General features: G+C 46.9%; 1 protein-coding gene across 1 annotated transcript in view; it reads right to left on the bottom strand.

The window, feature by feature from the left end:
• The window catches only part of LOC147659275 (membrane-spanning 4-domains subfamily A member 4A-like), a 274,825-nt gene extending 252,153 nt beyond the window's left edge, over window positions 1-22,672 (bottom strand). The window contains exon 1 of the mRNA XM_086951841.1: window positions 22,513-22,672. The gene's annotated coding sequence lies outside the window, so the exon portion shown is untranslated. The remainder of the gene's footprint in view (window positions 1-22,512) is intronic.
• Window positions 22,673-24,347: the final 1,675 nt, after the last annotated feature.

Here is a 24,347-nt window from a genome sequence, read left to right as displayed (position 1 = left end):
TCTTTTTCCTATCTCGTCCCTCAGCTGTGGAACAAATTGCCCTCCCACCTTTTATCCATCTCTGAACATAAACTCTTCCGGGCCAGTCTCAAAACCTGGCTGTTCCCGAAATGAGGTCCCCCTCGTCCGAATCATACCTCTGGCACTGTTTCCACTTGCTCTTCTCTGCCTAAAGCGCCTTGAGATCTTGCGGTGATAAGTTTTGCGCTCTACAAAAGCCTCTGACTTGACTTGACTTGACACACTAGTATTTCTAGGTAATAATCACATGATAGGAAAGAACAGAGGCCTTTACGATTATAAATAAGCTATGTGAACATCCATTTGAGCAGAGAAGCATCGCCCCACAAGCCCCAGAACTGAAATATAAAATGGTAATGAGGTTTATTTATTACCATTTTATTTTTCAGCAACCCGTTCCGAACATAGGGCATCATTAGGATGGCGGGTGGACTTGGTCCGCCCACCAACCTGACGGAAAACGGGATCTGCCGCCATATGTGGGTGGTCCCGTGGGGGAAATTAGGATGCGCCCGCCACACTGGTGGGCGCATCACGCATTTCTAATATTGCGGCGGGCGGTGCATTCAGCAGCATCCGCCGCAATGGTAGAAATGCATGTTGTGCATTCGCATGCACAAAGTGGCAGGCACCGCGCGGTGCCGCTGCATTGTGCATGGAAATGCAGCAGGGGTACCATAGGTACCCCCCATGTGCACCCCAAACCCTCCCAACTACCTGGGAGCCCACAACGGGCCCCCAATTGTGATCTCCGCATGCCTTTCCATGGCACAACGCCGCCATGTAAAGGCTGATCTTCACCAGCATACTAATATGGATGGCGGTGTCTAGCAGACACCGCCACCATATAAAATCCGTTTCCGCCCGGTCGACTCGTCGACCAGGCGGAAAAGTGGCGGACGGTCTTTCCATCCGCCGGGGTCCCCCGCCATAATATTATGGCGGGGAGAAATGGGTGGCGGGCGGGGTAGGATGTAGGGCGGCTCGCCACCGCCATACGGGCGGTGCCGATCCGCCCTGCATCCTAATGGACCCCTTAGTGTCAGGATGGGGCGGGCCAGTGCTGCCGAGTGACGGCAGCGGGGAGCTTTGAGCTTTAAAATACACACGCCTCTATGGCCGTACGTCTTGGGACTGCCAGCCAGACGTGCATTTTTAAGTTCTCTAACATAGCTATCTTAGGCAGCTGGGTTAGAGAAAGCGCAGGCCTCCAGTGCTCTTTGGAGCGCTGAAAGAGCCTGCTCTATCGAATCCTAGTGCTGCTCCCATGCTGTGAGAGCAGCGCCATGATTGGTAGTGGATTTTTCTTGTTCGCAGCTTCCAGGAGGAGAAAAGACACACAAGGGAGGACAACGTCGCAAAGCAGGTTTCAAAGGTAAGTGATTTTTTTCTTTTGCCTCACCACCCTCTGTACAAGCAAGCCGCCACTGCATTACTCCAGTCCAATGCCAAGGTGAGTTTGTCTCTGCAGTGATGTTTATACTTTCATTAAGTGCCTCGAAAAGATGGGCCTCTTTGAAGTTGGCAGACAATTTTTGAGAGTTGGCCAGTTGTCCAATCTAAGTTGCAGAGAAATGTCAAAGAAGAACAATTACTGTGCACTTGTGTGCACATGTCATGGCTGCCTCTGCATTACACCTATGATTGAGCGGCTTTATTGGGACCTCGCCTGATCTGAGCCCCTCCTTCACTGCTCACTTTGCTCTCCTAATAACTGCCCATATCACACCCACACTACACTGCTCACACTTCACAGAGCCAGTCCTAAACCTGTCTGGTGGGATATATAAATGATGCCGAGTTGGAGCTCTCAGCAGCCTAGGAAGATGTTTGCAGTTGTATAACACTATATTGAGGTCAGTAATATCGACTAGAAAGAAATATTGCTTCCACTACATCTTCTACCACATCATAATCAACATAAGAATTTATTTACTATTCATAACTGCACAGTTAGTCACCTAGACTTGCCATGTGGTGTATGGTTAGGTCAAAGTAATGGATGCAATATTTTTGTGATTAGATATAACACATGCATTACAGCTAAGGTATATCTCAGAAATATTGATATAAGTATGCATGTATGAATGACCATAACTGCAATGGGGCCCTGCTCAGGTGTGCATGGTAAAATAGAAGGGAATTAGAGGTGGGGAAGATGGTCTCTTTTCTCCCCATCATGCTTTTGAGGAGTTTTGCTTACTCAATACTTCACTGCCCACATTGCATCATACTGCACTACCACTGCTCATTCTGACACAACTCTGGCCTCATAGCTCAAACAGCCCTTCAACTGCACTGCCTATGCTTCTCTTCCCATATTACATTGCTCACACTGCACTGATACTACATGGCTCACACATATCGAGCCGACTGGAGTCACCTGGATTCACCCTGCACTTCAAAAACAAAGACAAAAAGAACAATTGCTGGAAGGAACCTTGGACAATGTTAAACAGTCATCCCAGTACATAAATTAATGAATGAATGAATATAAAACTTGTAAAGCGCTAACTTTGCCCAAGGGCGTCAAGGCGCTAACAGCGGTAGAGAAAAGTAGACAGCCAAGCTAAACCAGCATCTGTGGAAACAGCCAGGTTTTTAGCATTTTACGAAACACAATGTGTGAGCATTGTCCAACAATTTCGTCAGGAAGGGAATTCCACACTTTAGCAGCAGTTGCTGAGAAGGATCTCCCCCCATCTCAGCCGCTTAAATCTAGGCACCGTAAGAAGATGTTTACTGGCCAACCTGAGATTCCTAATAGGGACGTAAAGATGAAATAATACTTTAACACCGTCTGGGCCCCGACCATAGTAGGCATTATGAGTGAGGCAAAGAGCCTTAAACATAACCCTACGGTCAATTGGGAGCCAGTGCAGAGCCCGAAGGGAGGATGAGACTGAAAGATGTTTAGGCACATCCATCACCAGCCTAACTGCAGCGTTTTGCACCAACCAAATCTAAGGCTAAATCCATTGTTTGTTAGCTTACCAGGCCATTCAAGTTTGGACCCAGCCATTTCTGAATCAGTTTTGACCCTGCTCCCCATGGGAACAGTCCAGCCCGAACTACCAGGCCGTGTCCTCCCTGAACCAGAAACAAGCGTCCAGGGACCAGCTTTAGGGCATCAACCCTCATCGGACAGACTAGCTTGACTCCAGTGATATGGTAAGCATGGGACCATGTCTGGGCATACCCCTCCCACTCGGGGTGACGAAAGCAAAAAGAATTGATGGACGGAACACTGAACAATGTCAAACATTCACCCCAGTACAGAGATCTAGGCCTAAATCCATAGTTGTTTTGCTCACAAGGCCATTCAAGTTTGGACCCAGCCATATGCAAATCAGTCTGGACCCTGCTGTCCATGGGAACTGTTGAGCCCCAACTGCCAAGCTAGGATCTCCCTGGACCGGAAACAAGCCTTCTGGGACTGGTTTCAGAGTATGACCTCACTCCAGTGGCCTGGTGGGCACGGAAAACACGATGCTTGTTTCTGGTCCAGGCAGTTCGGGCTGGACTATTCCCATGGGGAGCAGGATCAAGATTGATTTGCATGTGGCTGGGTCCAAACTGGGGAGGCATGGTGAGGAAATAAACAATGGATTAAACCCAGATCTGTGACAGGGGGTGAGTTTTAGATATGTTGAGCATGCCGTCCATCCTTTGTTCTTTTTCTTTTTGTCCCCTTAAATGGGAGGGTTATGCAGTTCACTGTGCCACTGGATTCAAGTTAGCCTGGCTGATACCTCAAAACTGGTCCCAGCATGCTTGTTCCTAGTCCAGGGAGGACTTGGCCTGGCAGCTTGGGCTGGACTTTTCCCACAGGGAGCAGGGTCAAAACTGATTTGTATATGGCTGGATCCAAACTGGGGAGGCAAGGTGAGCAAAAAGGCAATGGATCAAAACCAGATCTGTGACTGGGGGTGAATGTTTGATTTGTTCAGCGTTCCTTTCAACATTTCTTCTATTTGCTTTTGTCACCCTAATTGGGAAGATTATGCCCAGACATGGCTTCCATGTTCACTATGCCACTGTATTGAAGCTGCTAGCCTAGCTGATGAGGAGTAATTCCCCAAAATTGGTACCAGGATGTTTGATTCTGGTCCACAGATGACCTGGCCTGTCAGTTCGATCTGGACTGTTCCCCTGAGGAGCATGGTTAAGACTGATTTGCACAGGTTGGGTCCAAATTGGGGTGGCGTGTTGAGCAAAAAAAAGATGTATTGAATCCAGATATGCAACTTGGGTGAATGTTTTATTTGTTCAGCATTCTGTCCATCATTTGTTCTTTTTTCTTTTGACGTCCTAAGTGGGGAGGGTGTGCCAAGACGTGGGTCCTGTGTTCACAGTGCCACTGGATTCAAGCTAGCCTGGCTGATGAGAGGTGATACTCCGAAACAGGTCTTAGGATGCTTGTTTCCAGTCCAGGAAGGACCTGGCCTGGGCAGTTCAGGCTGGACTGTTCCCATTGGGTGCAGGGTCAAGTGTGATTTGCATATGGCTGGGATCGAACTGAATGGCCTGGTGAGCAAAAAAACTATGGATTTATGCCTACATCTCTGTACTGGGGTGAATGTTTGACATTGTTCAGTGTTCCGTCCATCAATTGTTCTTTTTGCATTCCTTTGCAGCACAGCACATTTTAGCCCTCTTCTGCTTTAACGCAGTACACTGGGCTCTAACTCACACACCCTCTAAAGCGCACAACTGACACTGAGCCAGACAGTTTCTTTCAATGCAAACCAAACACAACAACAGTGATTTCACTGAGTGTGCCAGTTTCAGAAAACCTTGTAACAAAAAATACAAAGGGGTTGGGCCCTTAGCCTCAAACTAGATTGAGCCTCCTTAAAATTATATACCAACAATTACCTAGTTGCCAATGCCAAGTGTTTATTATGCTTGCTCAAAATAAAAGGACCAATAATCTTATTTCCATTACGACATGTGATTTATTTCACTTTTCTTCTGCGTTAACCGCAAGATTTCTATACATCTTCTCACTTCTATTGTGAAGGGTAAACTCTTTTTTTTTTAACTCTGTTTTTATTATACTTTACATCACACACATACATTCAGCAGTTTGTTTACTCCACAAACAAGGTTCATTATAATATTACAGTACAAACATTTTCAGAAAAAAAAGAGAAAATTATAACCACAACGTTGTACTTTGATTATTCTGACATCCCCCTATATTAAAACAAAAATGAAAATGTGAACAGAATCCTAATCATATTACCCTATCCCATCCCTCCATCTAGCTAAAGGATCCCATATTCTTACACCCCGAGCTCTCCCTACCCTTCCCTTCCTAGCATATATAGGTTTCTCCAAATTATATGCAGCTATTAAATTCACCAACCAAATTTGCATATGCGGGGGCGTCTTGTCAAGCCCAGCCCTTGCTAAGGTTAATCTATAGACTGCCATTACCAAAAACATAAAATCAGTCTGTACAATATTACTTCCATCTGATCCAATTCCCAACAGAATCCAAATGGGGGTTAAGATTATCTGTATCCCTAATGACCTATCCAACGAAGCCCTCTATGTCTTTAGTTAAAGTGTGTAGTTGTGGACAGGTGGCGAACATGTGGACAATATCTGCTTCAGGGGATTTACATCTCGGGCAAATTGTCCCCTCAGAGCCTCCCCATTTGGCGATCCTAGCTGGCGTGTGGTAGAGTGAGTACAAGGTCTTATAGTGCTGAGATTTAAGGGGAGCTGAACACAGGATAGTGCGGCCCAGATCCAATGACTCCTGGAAGGCTTCAGGTTCAACCCCTAATTTCTCTACCCACTTACTCCTATATTTATCCATATCATCCGGTTTGCCACTTAGTAAGAATGCATAAGCTGATCTAATCGTAGACTCTCCACCGGTAATTATACTCTCCATGAAATCATTGCAATTGTACCCTGCTGGGCCCCCCTGTTTGCTACTCAGGAAGCTCCTGACCTGTAGATACTTAAAAAAATCTCTTCTGTCTACATTATATCTACTTACAAGGTCCCCAAACTGTACTACTCCCTCAGGATTCCTTAAGTCACCAATCTGTGTGATTCCTTTATCCTCCCAAGCAGCCATTGCTGAGTCAGAGAACATTTCTGGAGGAAAGGATTTATTGTTATATAGTTTAACATATCTGTTGTATCTACCCAGGCTCGGCTTTTTCAGAAAGGCATTCCATATTTTAAGGGCTGCACTAATGAACTTAGACTGTTTCCTTCTGAAGTATCCTAGCTCCGCATAATACAATAAACAATTTTCTGCCTCTTGCCCTAACTCTACTGCATATACTTCTGTGGACATAGTTGTTATTTTCTGTAGGATACCACCCCCTCCAATCAATCCCTGCATATATTTTAGAGCAGCTGCCAAATAGTACAGCCTCTGGCGCGACCCAGCCCCCTCGTTCTCTTGGTAGAGACATAAATCTATACGCCCTCCGAGTTCTTCCATGAGCCCATATGAACCTGTTTAAAATGCCTTCCAGCGTGTTAAACCATTTGGATTTTTTAAAAAAGGGGAATCGATCTAAATAAATAAAGAAATTTAGGTAAGATCACAATTTTCAGAACATTAGTGCACCCCACCAAAGAAAGATGCAAATTATTCATCCTCTCTAAGTCTTTTTTAACCTTAGCCAGTAACGGAGCCATGTTGATCTCGACCACAGTATCCAAGTTCGCGGAGATTGAAATACCCAGATATGTAGCTGAGCTAACCACCCTGGTGTCAATACACCTAGTGAACTGGTTCCTAACTATTTGCGTTTTGGACTTATTTAAACTGTAGCCCGACACTTGGCCAAACAATTGAACCTCTGTTTCCACCCGCCTGATAGCTGTGTCTGGGTCCGGGGTTAAAATAGCCACATCGTCGGCGTAAGCTAAAGATTTAACTGTGCAGCCATTCAATTTAATTGGTGGAATCCCTTCGTTTCTTTCTAGTCTACGTAGTAATGGCTCCAGATATAATGCAAAAAGAAGTGGGGATGACAGGCACCCTTGCCTCGTCCCCCTTAGAATTTTAACTGCCTCTGAGTGCCCCCTATTCACTCTGATCTTCGCGGATGGATCATTATACAAGGCTTGTATGGCTGTTATAAAACCTTTACCTATGCCACTCCACCTCAGGACTACCCATAGGAATTCCCAGACGACCCTATCAAAGGCCTTTTCGGCGACTAAAAAAAGGGCCGCGATAGGATCGCCCAGGACCCCTGCAGCATCAAACATAGTTACTACCATTCTAACATGCTGTGTCGTGCTCTTGCCAGGTATGAAGCCGTGTTGTGATGGGCTTACCAGGTTCTCAATACTCCCTGCGAGCCTTTTTGCCAGCATTTTTGAATATATTTTAACGTCTGAGTTCATCAGGGTAATAGGTCTATATGAGCCAGGGAGTGTTGGAGGCTTCCCTTTTTTTGCGATAACAATAATATCCGCTCCGCCCCAGGACTCAGGAGGTAAACCACCACGTTGTGTGTGTAGCATAATATCAAACATGTCAACCAACAATACATTTTGGAACACTTTATAAAATTCAACCGGAATTTGGTCTGGCCAAGCTGCTTTCCCTGAGGGGAGGCTACCCAAAGCCCCAATAAGCTCCTCCAAACCCAGTGGGGCATCTAATATTTCCTTCTCCTCAAGAGACAAAGAAGGGGAAGGAATATCGCTAAGATATCTATCTATCTCGTCCTGGCTCCTTACATCACCCAAGGACTATAATTTATCATAGAAATTCCTGAAAACTTCTCTTATCTGATCTGGATCTGTAACTGAAGCTCCCTGTGAATCCAGAATCTCCTTGATATCGGTTGCAGCTGTGCGCTGCCTGGTTCGGACTGCCAGGATATGACCAACTCTCTCACTCAGTTTGTGCGCATCCTGCTTTTTAACCAGATAGTTCTCAGCTGCGTTCCTACTAAGACCTGCTATAGCATCCCCTTTGAGGGCTATGATTTTAAGCAAAAAGGGCTCCAGTGAGCTATTCTGTCTTATAGCTGTAGCTAGATTTTCTTCTTCTACAATTAGTCTTTGCCATATTTCTTCTATTTTAATTCTTTCCCTTTCTCGTCTTGCCAACACATAGCTCATCGTCTCCCCTCTTACGCCAGCCTTAAAGCAGTCCCATACTGTCCCTGGAGATGCCGAGCCTCTATTGGTATCCCAGAAGAATTTTATCCAAGCTTCCATATGCTTCTGATAAGCCCCATCCTTTAATAGAATATGTTCAAAAGTCCACTGCGTGTTCCTGCTCTGAGCCATAGGTATATTAAATGTTAACACCAGGAGGCTGTGGTCTGAGATGATCCTAGGTTGTTTTTCCACTTGGACACCAGGGATTAAAGATTTAGAAATTAAAAAGTAATCCAGTCTGACCAGAATTTTGTGAGGGGCGGAGAAAAAGGTACTATCATCCAAAAAAGGATGTCGCTTCACCCACGGGTCAACTAAAGAGTTGTGCTGAACCATATTGGCTAGTGCACTGTATGTCTTTTTCTTTCTCCCTACAAATCTCCCCCTGGTTCTGTGAATGAACTTTCTGGGTCATGGATGTTGAAATCCCCACAACATACAATGGGCTCTGGCCACTGGGCAAGTTCCGTATCCATGAACTGCCAAACATCAGGATCATCATCGGTGGAGCCATATATTGTAACCAAAGTGAAGATTACCCCTTTAAAGCATATTTCCACTATAGCCCACCTACCCCATTGATCCTCCTTTTTCCTACGAACCACCACATCCCTATTCCTCCCCAAAATTGCCACCCCTCTAGTCCTGGTTCCTTGTTTACTGGCTGCTAATACTGCAAACCCCAACTGACCCAAAAGGTATACCTGTTTTGCTTCAATATGGGTCTCCTGGAGACATAGCAGGTCTAGATGGAGAGCTCTCAGTAGTCCTGCTACTTTCAATCTCTTATTAGAATCATTGAGGCCACATACGTTAATTGAAGCAATCTTACAAGACATTAAAAGAAATCAAACAAATCTCTGCTCATAAACCGTCCTACAACAGTAAAAAAAATTAAAAAATATGAAAACAACATCCTACAATCTTTATGCGCTGCCTGTACTGCCTGTACTGTACCCGGCACCCAGTGAAAATGTGTGTTATTACACCAGAAAAACCAACAATTTTAACTGTGTTTAAACCCCCCAACCCCCTCCCTTGCCTTTCCCTCCCCTGCTGTCCCCGCCACCCCCCCACTACAGGCAAATAGGTCAGGTATGACCTATACATGACCGTTTTTGGGTTGCGTCAGTCGCACCCCTCCACCAACACCACTCTCCAGCTGATAACCCCTCAGAAAACCCTCCTAACCCGATGATCCTTTTAAGACCCGCATGTCTCTAGGTGTTACTACTTCACTACCCAACCAGCAATTCAATTCAATGTGATTTATTCCTTGTACAACCTATTTTTTCAGCTCTTCAATGTACTGCTGAGCTTTAATCTCTGAAAAAAACATTCGGCTCTCTCTTTCGTGACTACTTTCAGCTTGGCAGGAAACAATAGATAGGTCTCTGATCCCAGAGCCTGAAATTGTGAAAGCCTCAACCTCCACCTTCTCTCGACCGTCACATGACAAAAATCCAGCCTGGCAAAAAAAGTGGTACCCTCAAAAGATCTCTTACTGTCAGGTCTCGCCTTGTCAATAATTTCTTGCCGTAGCAAAAAGTTCCCTACGTAGACTAGAATAGCTCTGGGAAAGGACGCCTGGCCTCCTCCTTCTGCGCCGTGCACCTTCTTCTGAGTGAAAGGAAACCTATGGGCCCTCTGGATCTCCCTGTCCCACTGCCACTGGGACTCCGGGAACGCACCCTCAAGTAAGTTGATCACATAGCGCCTAATATCCTGCCCTTCCAGCCCCTCAGCCACACCCAAGAGTCTAACATTGTTACGTCTTTGTCGATTTTCAAAATCCTCCATTTTCCACTGGAGGTCTTCTGACAACCTTTCGTGTGTCGTTTTAAAAGATTGCCAGTTTCTAAGATCATCTTCAAGCTTGCCCGTTCGCTCTTCCACCTCTGTGACTCTACCAACAAGATCATCGTAGAGTTTATTTGTTTTCTTCAAAGTCAATTGTATTTTTTTAGAATCCTGCCTTGCTTTCCGGCTCACTGATCTGGCCTCAGCTTGCATTTGCTTTAACATATTAAACAAACAATCAAATGGGGCGCTGTGCTTTGAAGGCGCAGCCGACTCCTCTTCCTAATAAGTTTGGGAAGTTGCTGAATAGACCCAAAGGAGTCGCTTCTCCGCACCCCCCGGGGAGCCTGCCAACCGTCTACTCAGGTTTGACTGTCTTTTCTTCTGAGTAGTATTATTACCCATATCAGTACCTGAAGAGCTAGAGCCTGACAATAAATCCTCATCTGCGTCGCCCTCTTCCTCTGAAGTCTCCTCACTAAGCTGCACTGAGTCAGAGTCTTCATTTAAAGAGTAAAAGTGCTCCCCTTCCACTGAGCCCACATCTCCTTTTTTTTTAAAGGTTTCCTGAGCTCCAGAGCTCCCAGCAGCACACATTTCTTTGTTAGCAAGGCTGACTGAGCTCCCCCAAGTGGCCTTGGTATTTTTTGAGGCACGCAGCTCTTCCTCTAACAACATAAAAGCACTCATCATGTCCGCGCTCCCAGTCTCACCTTTGAATGCGCTCCCCACCAACTCCGGCATCGCGTCTCCCAATAGTGAGTCAGAGGCTACATCCTTCTGCTGCTGAGGCTGTTCTGCATAATGGGACCCAAAAACAACGCTTCCTCGACTCACAGCACTCTGCCTAGGCTGTTGCCTAGCAACGGTTGGGGAAGCGTTCAGTGCGTCTACAGCGTCCTCGAGGACGCCTCCACCATCGGCAAGACCTCCAGGACTGCCTCCGCCGAGTTTGCTTGAGATTCCGTCGTGTTGCCCTGCTGATCGCGCGGTAAAAACCTCCGATAAGGTAGGCTGCCTGAGGGTTGTTTCCCTTGATTTACTTTTCTCCGATCTGTCAGCGAGTTTTCCCGGCATCGCAGAGTGTGTCTCGGTAGGGCTGCTCAGATCAGTGCTGGAGACTGCGCTGGGCTTACCCCGTGGCTCTGTCTTCTTCTTCTGCTGTGGGGCCACCGTTTTCATTATTGCCCCTGGATTCTTGGCAGGAAGCGTAACCTCTCCAGAAGAAGCATTTTTTCCCCCCGTGTCCACTTGCTCTTCTAGCTTTTCTTTCCCTTTGTCGATTTTAGCAGAACGCGGGGGCATTTTAGCCGGCTGCTGGTGTTGCATTCTTTTAGAGCCGAGGGAGCTCATAAGGTCACAGAGCCTTCCCTTTAGCCAGAGAAATTCCGCTAAGAGTCGTTTTTAAATACCACACCGACAGAAGATGTAAAACGTGCATGCAACCACCATTCAGAGGCCATCGGGGGTCATTTAACCGATCATAAAGCTGTCAGCATCTTGGTGATGACGGGAGAGAGGTCTTGATGCAACCTTTCAGCACAACCCGCTTGCGGCCATCTTGCCTGAGATGCCACCGAAGGGTAAACTCTTTTTAGAAGAAGAATTCAAATGTACACATCAAAGCACATTTAACATGCAACAATACAACAAGCATTGGCATAGCCAATAGGTCTCGCTTTTGGAACTTATAAGCGTTTAGTTATCCAGCACAATATCCTTGGTGCAACAACATCCACTGTTCCATGGCTAAACACTTATAAGGTCCCAAAAGCGAGACCTATTGGCTATGCCCATGCTTGCTTTCTCCTGCTGTTGACTTTATGTCCCTTTCAAAGGAAAGGCAAGGACACCATCTACTTTCCCTGGCTATAACTATTTCACAACTGTGGTTTTAGACAACTTTGTACTGGGGTGTGCTGGAATAGCCAATTTCACATCAATGCCCAAGAGTGTGACCAGTATAGGTTGTTGGCTCAGGGTAGTTTTGTTAGGTCCACGAGAGGAGTAGCAGAAGGGGTATGTGGTTTAGGCTCAGTAGACCAACGTGACTTAAGGGTGAAGGAAGGTTTTGGAGTATGTGCTATATTCATTGTGCATGTTATTCTAGGTAGTGAATAAAGAATGTGATGCTAGGTTTACCAATTCATTCATGCATGTACATAAAAGTGGTTTCGTTTCAACAAAAGATTAATTCATTTCACTGCCATCCAGCCATCCACCAGACTCCTCGGCTGTTGCCATACAGTGATCTATGGCAATTTGAAAATTAATATGGACCCTAAGATTACGCCCGATTTGCAAATACCAACTACTACAATTGGCGAAGAGTGGGTACAATTTTACTGCATGGGTCATTAGCACATCACACAGGGGTGTAACCGGGAGAACACTGGCACTTCTGAGGAGGAAGCATGCGTGACAGATGATGGGCCCCTCCTACACTGCGACGTCAGCTGTGTGTGAGAAAGAACTCGGGATCAGAAAACGTCTCGCTGAAAAGAGTCTTCGTCTAGGCGGGGCATCCCGGCAATATTGGCCAAAAGGAGTACAACTCATTTGCTGTGAATGGCACCTGGCAGGTTTGCCTCTAGTTAATCTGTAGTCGGGGATGAAAATGCTCAGAATTGTTTTTTATGTATCGCTGAACATTTGGTAAGGTTAACCGGCTGTCTACGAGTAACCTTGATAGTAGATGCCGTGGGGAGAATGATAACTCACCAAATTTAAATAAAGCGGCATATTTCAACTGAACATAGGGCCAGGGCCCCGAAACCGGGAATTATGTTTTTATAACCGGGCTGCGGGATTTGAAAAGGCAAATTACTATTGCTGCAGTGCAAGCTTGTTCTCTGCCTGCGGAAGGCTATACAGAGAACTCAACGTTGAAAATATGCTGTTGCTATAGCTGGCTGCTGCCACAACAATTTTACCCTTGGAAATTTACATGTACCTCCTGGTTTCTGAGAACACCCTGCGGACCTGAGGTCATTTATCTTGCTGCATTCCCACCCACTGGATCAGCATGAGGGCGAATGTATCAATCAGGGTAATGGAAAGGCCCACTAAGAGATGGCATGGAGTGGCTCTCTAGAAAATTAAAGTTCGAGACCTGAGAACAGCAACCTACAAAGTAGCATCTCCTTAACCTACACCTTTCTCTCTCCTCGGTGTAACGTGCTGGTGTAAAATAGAGAAAGAACATGAATGTGTCATATTTCTGAAAATTGATTCACAATCGATGTGATCAACATTCAAGAAACAATACAAATTTTGTTCATGTGCTATTTTTCAAAAGAAAAGTCCTGCGTGGGCTGCTTGAATCTAAACTGTCATATGACAAACTGACATGCGGGTGCACGGACCTCTGCGGAGAGCAGAAAAGCAATATACACACAGTATGTGACCTCACAGGCAGGCTGTACTAACTGAGGGGCATATTATTAGCAAGTTCGATATCCTCGCTTTAGCAGAACTTTTTCCCGCGAAGCGGCGATATTTTTATCGCCCTTTTAGCAAGCTGTCGCTAACAGCAGTAAGCGACAGCTTGTAGGCGATAGCTACAGGTTTGAAGCCCAATTTGCATGTCAGCACGTTATCTCTGCAATAATATCCGGCGATGGGCGGCGATAAAAAAAATGCGCTAAGCGCATTTAGCGATAATTATCGCTACTCCTTGCTAATATGCCCCTGAGGTCTCTTCTAGGAGGATGCGGGCTGTTGGGTGCTAGGAAGCCTCAAAGGATTGGGCCTGAGACAGTCACTTAGGACGGGAACTTCCGATGTTTTAAGTGTGTCTCAGGCATTGCAGGATTATTGCCTCATTCTGAGTGAAAATGTGGATATGATATCGAGAGCAATCGGCATTTGCAGTAAAATTCAGAGTCCGCGAAGTGTGCAAACTGTGCTGCTTGGCTGGATTTTGCTGAAACCACAGTTGATGGACAGAATGCAGAACAATGTCATACATTCACCCCAGTCCCGAGATCTGGGCCTAAATCCATCGTTTTTTTTGCACTCCACAACACCCCAGTTCAGACATGGCCAGATGCAAGTCAGTCTGACCCTGTGCCTCATGGGAACAGTCCAGCCCGGACTGCCAAGCCATGCCTTCCCTGGACCGGAAACAGGCTTCCGAGGACCGGTTTCTGGCATTCCAGCCGTCTTCAGCCCGGCTTGCTTGAATCCAGTGGTGTGGAGTGCATGGGACTCACATCTGTTCATACCCATCCCACTCGGGGTAACAAATGCAAAAACCACAGTTGATGGACAGAATGCAGAACAATGTCATACATTCATCCCAGTACAGAGATCTGGGCCTAAATCCATCGTTTTTTTGAACTCCACACCACCCCAGTTCAGACAGGGCCATATGCAAATCAGTCTGACCCTGTGCCTCATGGGAACAGTCCAGCCCGAACTGCCAAGCCATGCCCTCCCTGGACCGGAAACAAGCTTCCTTGGACCGGTTTCTGGCATTCCAGCCGTCTTCAGCCCGGCTTGCTTGAATCCAGTGGTGTGGAGTGCATGGGACTCACGTCTGAGCCTACCCATCCCACTCGGGGTGACAAATGCAAAAACCACATTTGATGGACAGACTGCAGAACAATGTCATACACTCACCCCAGTACAGAGATCTGGGCCTAAATCCATCGTTTTTTTGCACTCCACACCACCCCAGTTCAGACATGCCATATGCAAATCAGTCTGACCCTGTGCCTCATGGAAACAGTCCAGCCCGAACTGCCAATCTAGGTCCTCCCTGGACTGGAAACAAGCTTCCATTTGTCACCCCGAGTAGGACGGGTATGCTCAGACGTGAGTCCCGTGCTCTCCATGCCACTGGAATCAAGCTATCCAGGCTGGTGAGGGCTGAAAGCCCGAAACCGCTCCTTGGATGCTTGTTTCAAGTCCAGGGAGGACCTGGCTTGGCAGTTCGGGCTGGACTGTTCCCATGGGGCACAGGGTCAAGACTGATTTGCATATGGCTGGGTTCAAACTGGAAAGGCATGGTGAGCAAAAAAACGATGGATTTAGGCCCAGATCTCTGTACTGGGGTGAATGTATAACATTGTTCTGCATTCTGTCCATCACCTGTTATTTTTACATGTGTCACCCCGAGTAGGACGGGTATGCTCAGACGTGAGTCCTGTGCTCTTCATGCCACTGGAATCAAGCTATCCTGGCTGATGAGGGCTGAAAGCCCAAAACAGGTCTTTGGATGCTTGTTTTCAGTCCAGGGCGGACCTGGCTTGGCAGTTCGGGATGGACTGTTCCCATGGGGCACAGGGTCAAGACTGATTTGCATATGGCTGAGTTCAAACTGGAAAGGCATGGTGAGCAAAAAAACGATGGATTTAGGCCCAGATCTCTGTACTGGGGTGAATGTATGACATTGTTCTGCATTCTGTCCATCACCTGTTATTTTTGCATTTGTCACTTCGAGTAGGACGGGTATGCTCAGACGTGAGTGCCCTGCTCTCCATGCCACTGGAATCAAGCTATCCAGGCTGATGAGGGCGGAAAGCCCGAAACCGGTCCTTCGATGCTTCCAGGGAGGACCTGGCTTGGCAGTTCGGGCTGGACTGTTCCCATGGGGCACAGGGTCAAGACTGATTTGCATATGGCTGGGTTCAAACAGGAAAGGCATGGTGAGCAAAAAAACAATGGATTTAGGCCCAGATCTCTGTACTGGGGTGAATGTATGACATTGTTCTGCATTCTGTCCATCACCTGTTATTTTTGCATTTGTCACCCCGAGTAGGACGGGTATGCTCAGACTTGAGTCCCGTGCTCTCCATGCCACTGGAATCAAGCTATCCAGGCTGATGAGGGCTGAAAGCCCGAAACTGGTCCTTGGATGCTTGTTTCCAGTCCAGAGAGGACCTGGCTTGGCAGTTCGGGCTGGACTGTTCCCATGGGGCACAGGGTCAAGACTGATTTGCATATGGCTGGGTTCAAACTGGAAAGGCAAGGTGAGCAAAAAAACAATGGATTTAGGCCCAGATCTCTGTACTGGGGTGAATGTATGACATTTTTCTGCATTCTGTCCATCACCTGTTATTTTTGCATTTGTCACCCCGAGTAGGAAGGGTATGCTCAGACGTGAGTCTCGTGCTCTCCATGCCACTGGAATCAAGCTTGGCAGTTCGGGCTGGACTGTTCCCATGGGGCACAGGGTCAAGACTGATTTGCATATGGCTGGGTTCAAACAGGAAAGGCATGGTGAGCAAAAAAACAATGGATTTAGGCCCAGATCTCTGTACTGGGGTGAATGTATGACATTGTTCTGCATTCTGTCCATCACCTGTTATTTTTGCATTTGTCACCCCGAGTAGGACGGGTATGCTCAGACTTGAGTCCCGTGCTCTCCATGCCACTGGAATCAAGCTATCCAGGCTGATGAGGGCTGAAAGCCCGAAACTGGTCCTTGGATGCTTGTTTCCAGTCCAGAGAGGACCTGGCTTGGCAGTTCGGGCTGGACTGTTCCCATGGGGCACAGGGTCAAGACTGATTTGCATATGGCTGGGTTCAAACTGGAAAGGCATGGTGAGCAAAAAAACAATGGATTTAGGCCCAGATCTCTGTACTGGGGTGAATGTATAACATTGTTCTGCATTCTGTCCATCACCTGTTATTTTTACATTTGTCACCCCGAGTAGGAAGGGTATGCTCAGACGTGAGTCTCGTGCTCTCCATGCCACTGGAATCAAGCTTGGCAGTTCGGGCTGGACTGTTCCCATGGGGCACAGGGTCAAGACTGATTTGCATATGGCTGGGTTCAAACAGGAAAGGCATGGTGAGCAAAAAAACAATGGATTTAGGCCCAGATCTCAGTACTGGGGTGAATGTATGACATTGTTCTGCATTCTGTCCATCACCTGTTATTTTTGCATTTGTCACCCCGAGTAGGACGGGTATGCTCAGACTTGAGTCCCGTGCTCTCCATGCCACTGGAATCAAGCTATCCAGGCTGATGAGGGCTGAAAGCCCGAAACTGGTCCTTAGATGCTTGTTTCCAGTCCAGAGAGGACCTGGCTTGGCAGTTCGGGCTGGACTGTTCCCATGGGGCACAGGGTCAAGACTAATTTGCATATGGCTTGGTTCAAACTGGAAAGGCATGGTGAGCAAAAAAACAATGGATTTAGGCCCAGATCTCTGTACTGGGGTGAATGTATAACATTGTTCTGCATTCTGTCCATCACCTGTTATTTTTGCATTTGTCATCCCGAGTAGGACGGGTATGCTCAGACGTGAGTCCCGTGCTCTTCATGCCACTGGAATCAAGCTATCCAGGCTGATGAGGGCTGAAAGCCCAAAACAGGTCCTTGGATGCTTGTTTCCAGTCCAGGGCGGACCTGGCTTGGCAGTTCGGGCTGGACTGTTCCCATGGGGCACATGGTCAAGACTGATTTGCATATGGCTGAGTTCAAACTGGAAAGGCATGGTGAGCAAAAAAACGATGGATTTAGGCCCAGATCTCTGTACTGGGGTGAATGTATGACATTGTTCTGCATTCTGTCCATCACCTGTTATTTTTGCATTTGTCACTTCGAGTAGGACGGGTATGCTCAGACGTGAGTCCCCTGCTCTCCATGCCACTGGAATCAAGCTATCCAGGCTGATGAGGGCGGAAAGCCCGAAACCGGTCCTTTGATGCTTGTTTCCAGTCCAGGGAGGACCTGGCTTGGCAGTTCGGGCTGGACTGTTCCCATGGGGCACAGGGTCAAGACTGATTTGCATATGGCTGAGATCAAACTGGAAAGGCATGGTGAGCAAAAAAACGATGGATTTAGGCCCAGATCTCTGTACTGGGGTGAATGTATGACATTGTTCTGCATTCTGTCCATCACCTGTTATTTTTGCATTTGTCACTTCGAGTAGGACGGGTATGCTCAGACTTGAGTCCCCTGCTCTCCATGCCACTGGAATCAAGCTATCCAGGCTGATGAGGGCGGAAAGCCCAAAACCGGTCCTTTGATGCTTGTTTCCAGTCCAGGGAGGACCTGGCTTGGCAGTTCGGGCTGGACTGTTCCCATGGGGCACAGGGTCAAGACTGATTTGCATATGGCTGGGTTCAAACAGGAAAGGCATGGTGAGCAAAAAATCAATGGATTTAGGCCCAGATCTCTGTACTGGGGTGAATGTATGACATTGTTCTGCATTCTGTCCATCGCCTGTTATTTTTGCATTTGTCATCCCGAGTAGGACGGGTATGCTCAGACTTGAGTCCCGTGCTCTCCATGCCACTGGAATCAAGCTATCCAGGCTGATGAGGGCTGAAAGCCCGAAACTGGTCCTTGGATGCTTGTTTCCAGTCCAGAGAGGACCTGGCTTGGCAGTTCGGGCTGGACTGTTCCCATGGGGCACAGGGTCAAGACTGATTTGCATATGGCTGGGTTCAAACTGGAAAGGCATGGTGAGCAAAAAAACTATGGATTTAGGCCCAGATCTCTGTACTGGGGTGAATGTATAACATTGTTCTGCATTCTGTCCATCACCTGTTATTTTTACATTTGTCACCCCGAGTAGGACGGGTATGCTCAGACGTGAGTCCTGTGCTCTTCATGCCACTGGAATCAAGCTATCCTGGCTGATGAGGGCTGAAAGCCCAAAACAGGTCTTTGGATGCTTGTTTCCAGTCCAGGGCGGACCTGGCTTGGCAGTTTGGGCTGGACTGTTCCCATGGGGCACAGGGTCAAGACTGATTTGCATATGGCTGAGTTCAAACTCGAAAGGCATGGTGAGCAAAAAAACGAGGGATTTAGGCCCAGATCTCTGTACTGGGGTGAATGTATGACATTGTTCTGCATTCTGTCCATCACCTGTTATTTTTGCATTTGTCACTTCGAGTAGGACGGGTATGCTCAGACGTGAGTGCCCTGCTCTCCATGCCACTGGAATCAAGCTATCCAGGCTGATGAGGGCGGAAAGCCCGAAACCGGTCCTTCGATGCTTCCAGGGAGGACCTGGCTTGGCAGTTCGGGCTGGACTGTTCCCATGGGGCACAGGGTCAAGACTGATTTGCATATGGCTGGGTTCAAACAGGAAAGGCATGGTGAGCAAAAAGACAATGGATTTAGGCCCAGATCTCTGTACTGGGGTGAATGTATGACATTGTTCTGCATTCTGTCCATCACCTGTTATTTTTGCATTTGTCACCCCGAGTAGGACGGGTATGCTCAGACTTGAGTCCCGTGCTCTCCATGCCACTGGAATCAAGCTATCCAGGCTGATGAGGGCTGAAAGCCCGAAACTGGTCCTTGGATGCTTGTTTCCAGTCCAGAGAGGACCTGGCTTGGCAGTTCGGGCTGGACTGTTCCCATGGGGCACAGGGTCAAGACTGATTTGCATATGGCTGGGTTCAAACTGGAAAGGCATGGTGAGCAAAAAAACAATGGATTTAGGCCCAGATCTCTGTACTGGGGTGAATGTATGACATTTTTCTGCATTCTGTCCATCACCTGTTATTTTTGCATTTGTCACCCCGAGTAGGAAGGGTATGCTCAGACGTGAGTCTCGTGCTCTCCATGCCACTGGAATCAAGCTATCCAGGCTGATGAGGGCTGAAAGCCCGAAACCAGTCCTTGGATGCTTGTTTTCAGTCCAGGGAGGACCTGGCTTGGCAGTTCGGGCTGGACTGTTCCCATGGGGCACAGGGTCAAGACTGATTTGCATATGGCTGGGTTCAAACTGGAAAGGCATGGTGAGCAAAAAAAGATGGATTTATGCCCAGATCTCTGTACTGGGATGAATGTATGACATTGTTCTGCATTCTGTCCATCACCTGTTATTTTTGCATTTGTCACCCCGAGTAAGACGGGTATGCTCAGACGTGAGTCTCGTGCTCTCCATGCCACTGGAATCAAGCTATCCAGGCTGATGAGGGCTGAAAGCCCGAAACCGTTCCTTGGATGCTTGTTTCCAGTCCAGGGAGGACCTGGCTTGGCAGTTCGGGCTGGACTGTTCCCATGGGGCACAGGGTCAAGACTGATTTGCATATGGCTGGGTTCAAACTGGAAAGGCATGGTGAGCAAAACAACGATGGATTTATGCCCAGATCTCTGTACTGGGGTGAATGTATGACATTGTTCTGCATTCTGTCCATCACCTGTTATTTTTGCATTTGTCACCCTGAGTAGGAAGGGTATGCTCAGACGTGAGTCTCGTGCTCTCCATGCCACTGGAATCAAGCTACCCAGGCTGATTAGGGCTGAAAGTCCGAAACCAGTCCTTGGATGCTTGTTTCCAGTCCAGGGAGGACCTGGCTTGGCAGTTCGGGCTGGACTGTTCCCATGGGGCACAGGGTCAAGACTGATTTGCATATGGCTGGGGTCAAACTGGAAAGGCATGGTGAGCAAAAAAACGATGGATTTATGCCCAGATCTCTGTTCTGGGATGAATGTATGACATTGTTCTGCATTCTGTCCATCACCTGTTATTTTTGCATTTGTCACCCCGAGTAGGACGGGTATGCTCAGACGTGAGTCCCCTGCTCTCCATGCCACTGGAATCAAGCTATCCAGGCTGATGAGGGCTGAAAGCCCGAAACCGGTCCTTGGATGCTTGTTTCCAATCCAGGGAGGACCTGGCTTGGCAGTTCGGGCTGGACTGTTCCCATGGGGCACAGGGTCAAGACTGATTTGCATATGGCTGGGGTCAAACTGGAAAGGCATGGTGAGCAAAAAAACGATGGATTTATGCCCAGATCTCTTTTCTGGGATGAATGTATGACATTGTTCTGCATTCTGTCCATCACCTGTTATTTTTGCATTTGTCACCCCGAGTAGGACGGATATGCTCAGACGTGAGTCCCGTGCTCTCCATGCCACTGGAATCAAGCTATCCAGGCTGATGAGTGCTGAAAGCCCGAAACCGGTCCTTGGATGCTTGTTTCCAATCCAGGGAGGACCTGGCTTGGCAGTTCGGGCTGGACTGTTCCCATGGGGCACAGGGTCAAGACTGATTTGCATATGGCTGGGTTCAAACTGGAAAGGCATGGTGAGCAAAAACACGATGGATTTAGGCCCAGATCTCTGTACTGGGGTGAATGTATGTCATTGTTCTGCATTCTGTCCATCACCTGTTAATATGGATTTTGCTTGCACAAATTCCTCAGTGTATTAACTGGAGAAATGTGTTCCTCTAAAACTCAGTGGGTCTGATTACACCTGGCCGGATATGGATGCAGCATCAAATAAAAACAAGCACGCGAGTGGTGCACTCACGCCTCACACAGACAGACATCTGTTTTGCATTATGCGTCTGTGCATTATAATGGCAAACAGATGTGGCCCGTGCAGGTAACTGCAAGCAATAGGCTGTGGGCGGAGCAAAGGTGGGACATGCACCCGCCTTTGTCCAATTGCGTGCTGTCTTTCTTAGAAAGATGCAGGCAAAACCCAATAGCCTATGAAAATCAAAAACACACGCATGACCGTGTGGTGAGCTTTCTTAACCCCTTTACAAGAAGTCTCGCCGGAGCAGCACATGCGTGCTGCTACAGGCTCAACCTAAAAACCATATAATGACAAAAACAATAAAGTTATCCCATTGAATTAAAAAACACAGAATGTGAATGACCTTTCTTAGAACAGTCCGTCATTTAACGTATTAGCCCCTCGCGGAATATTTAGTTTCTGTTTCTTAACAAACATACTATATCCTGCTGGTGTAAGCTACTGGGCCACTAACCCAAAATTTTATTAGTAGGAGAGTGGATATTTTGTCAATTTCTACCAAGTACTGGTACTGTTAGTTTGATTGCGGGTATTCTTCCAGCAGAGGCATAGGTTTCATTTTATTGTTGCAGTGTTGAATGTGTTTTGATGTGTACATTTGAATTCTTGTTCTGAAAAAAGTTTGCCCTTCACAAAAGACATGTGAGAAGATGTAAAAGAAATCTAGCAGTTAACACAAAAGAAAAGTGGAATAAATCACAATAGCTAATGGAAATAAGATTATTGATCCTTTTATTTTGAGCAAGCATAATAAATACTTGGCAACTAGTTTCAGAAAATCAACATTAATGCTCTTCAATTGGGAAAAATCCTTTGTTCAATAAAGTTCAGTGAATGACACTAAAGAAAATGTCAGAGAGTTAAATTTCACTAGGCAGGATTTTAAAGAATAGTGCCATGTACTGGAAGAAAAAGTGCATTTCATGGGATGTGCCCCTAATGGGAGAATAAAAAATGGAACCTGACTGTATTGGACCTTTAAAGAAAGGTGCAAAAAATGAAACTTCATTGGGCTGGCTGTGCAAAGCGGAAGAACGAGCTAAACCTTACCAGACTGACCCATTGAAGCAAAGGGCCACTCTGAGACTTTCCATGAGGTGGCCCTTCAACCCTTATCACACTCAAGCACTTCTACTCTTCACCAAAGAAACAGCCTTCCTGCACACACACAGTTTTACAAAAATCTGCACAAAACCCGAATACCCGTCTGTATCAAGTGCAGCATGTTTTATTTATTTATTTTACAAAAAAAGAGACCTATTGACTTGGTCATTGCTCAATCTCTTGTACTCACGTTTCCTGTGGCCACCGGCTCTGACTTGACACCTTCTTGTTTCACCACCTGTCTGCTCCAGTGAGCCTGGTTCACTAGAGTCTGCAGTGGGTGACGTCAGGATGTTTCGACAGAGATGTAGGCGAGAGCGTGTCGAAGCTGATTTTCTTCCAATGAAAGGGCGCAGTCAAGATCAAGGAAGTAACAGCAATGCCGACCGAGTACAGCTCCAGATGTTGTGGCAATCAAAGGATGGGGAAGTGCAGTTAAAATGAATTCTGGATCTCACACTTCACAGTCATCACTACTGGTAACAGTTACGAAATGCAGGCACACACGAGCGCGCACAAGGGGCCCGATTCACAGAATGAACTTAAGACTCAATCCTAAACTTACTCCTATTTTGGTATTCACAGAATGCACTTACTACTTTTGGCATTCACAGAATGAACTTACTACTTTTGGTATTCACAGAAGTCAGGATTTTGTCTTAAGTTTGTCTTAAGACAGACTTAAGACAGAGTTAAAACAGACTTAAGACAAAATCCTAACTTCTGTGAATACCAAAAGTAGTAAGTTCATTCTGTGAATGCCTGTCTGCGCCCGTCCGCGACCAGGAAGCGGCCGCAGACGTAAGTACTGTTACATATTGCATTTCCCCAACCCTTATCTCCTATGATAAGGCTATGCTTATGACCCTCAAGCCCAACCAATGTACCTTGACGTTAATTTCACCTCGAGATCGCACCCCTCATCTGCCTTTTACATCCTGCAGTTTAGGACAGACTAATGATGATATAAGGAATGAATGTTCCATTCTACGAACTCTAGCCCCTACCCCTCCCACCACAAACACTCTATTCATAAAATCTGGTCTGATTAATTGCTGTTCTTTAACAAAACACTCTCTTGACATTGCCCAAACTCTGGAAGATCTTTACCGAGACCTGGTTAGGGGACGAAACCAATAACGCTATACACCTAGCCATACCTTCTGGCTACAGCATACTGTGCGCTAACAGACAGGGTTCTCGCTCAGGTGGAGGAGTTGCCATAATATATAGATCTCAGTGGACTATCTCCTCCTTCCCTTACACACAATTAGAACACATTGAAGCACTTCCAGTTTGTATTAAGATGGCGGCTAATTTTACCTTTTCTGGCCTCCTGGTCTACCGCCCCCCTAACTCTAAAACATCACATTTACCGGCCTTCTTAGACTACGTTCTACAGGCAACATTGCGCTACGCAAACTTTACCCTCCTCGGGACTTCAACCTTCATGTTGATAATCCCTCGGATTCCATCACTCTTAACTTTTTATCCACCTTGTCAGATGGAGGACTAAACCAACTAATTAACAGTCCAACACATAAAGCTGAACACACTCTTGACCTAATCTGTACCAACCTGGATGGACTATCCATAAACGATCCCCTTCCGGTGATCTGGTCCGATCACTTTCTTATACCATTCTCCTTCTTTCGGCACCAACAAGACCGACCTAGACTCCCGGCCAAATTACAAGGTAGAAACTGGAGTAAGATCTCCCTTGACAGTTTAGCTGCCCATCTTTCCCCCATCCATCCCTCTGATACAGCTTTTGACTTAGACGCCAGACTGACCAACTTCAATGGCTGGATTTCTTCCGCCATTGACCATCTTGCCCCAATCAGGCCTATTAAATCCTATCGTGCCGCCCCATCTGCCCCATGGTACTCCGATGCACTTTGTAAATGCAAATCGGCATGTAAACTCCTTGAGAGACGCTGGAGATCTACTTATTCTCCCGACTGTAAGCTCCTATACAAATCTGCCCTTAAAGAGTATAGGAAAAAAATAATCGAGCACAAAAGA

Source organism: Lissotriton vulgaris, unplaced genomic scaffold, assembly GCF_964263255.1.
Source record: "Lissotriton vulgaris unplaced genomic scaffold, aLisVul1.2 SCAFFOLD_435, whole genome shotgun sequence".
Lineage (NCBI taxonomy): Eukaryota > Metazoa > Chordata > Amphibia > Caudata > Salamandridae > Lissotriton > Lissotriton vulgaris.
Note: the sequence above shows the minus strand (reverse complement) of the source record. Positions and strands in the feature narration are given on the sequence as shown.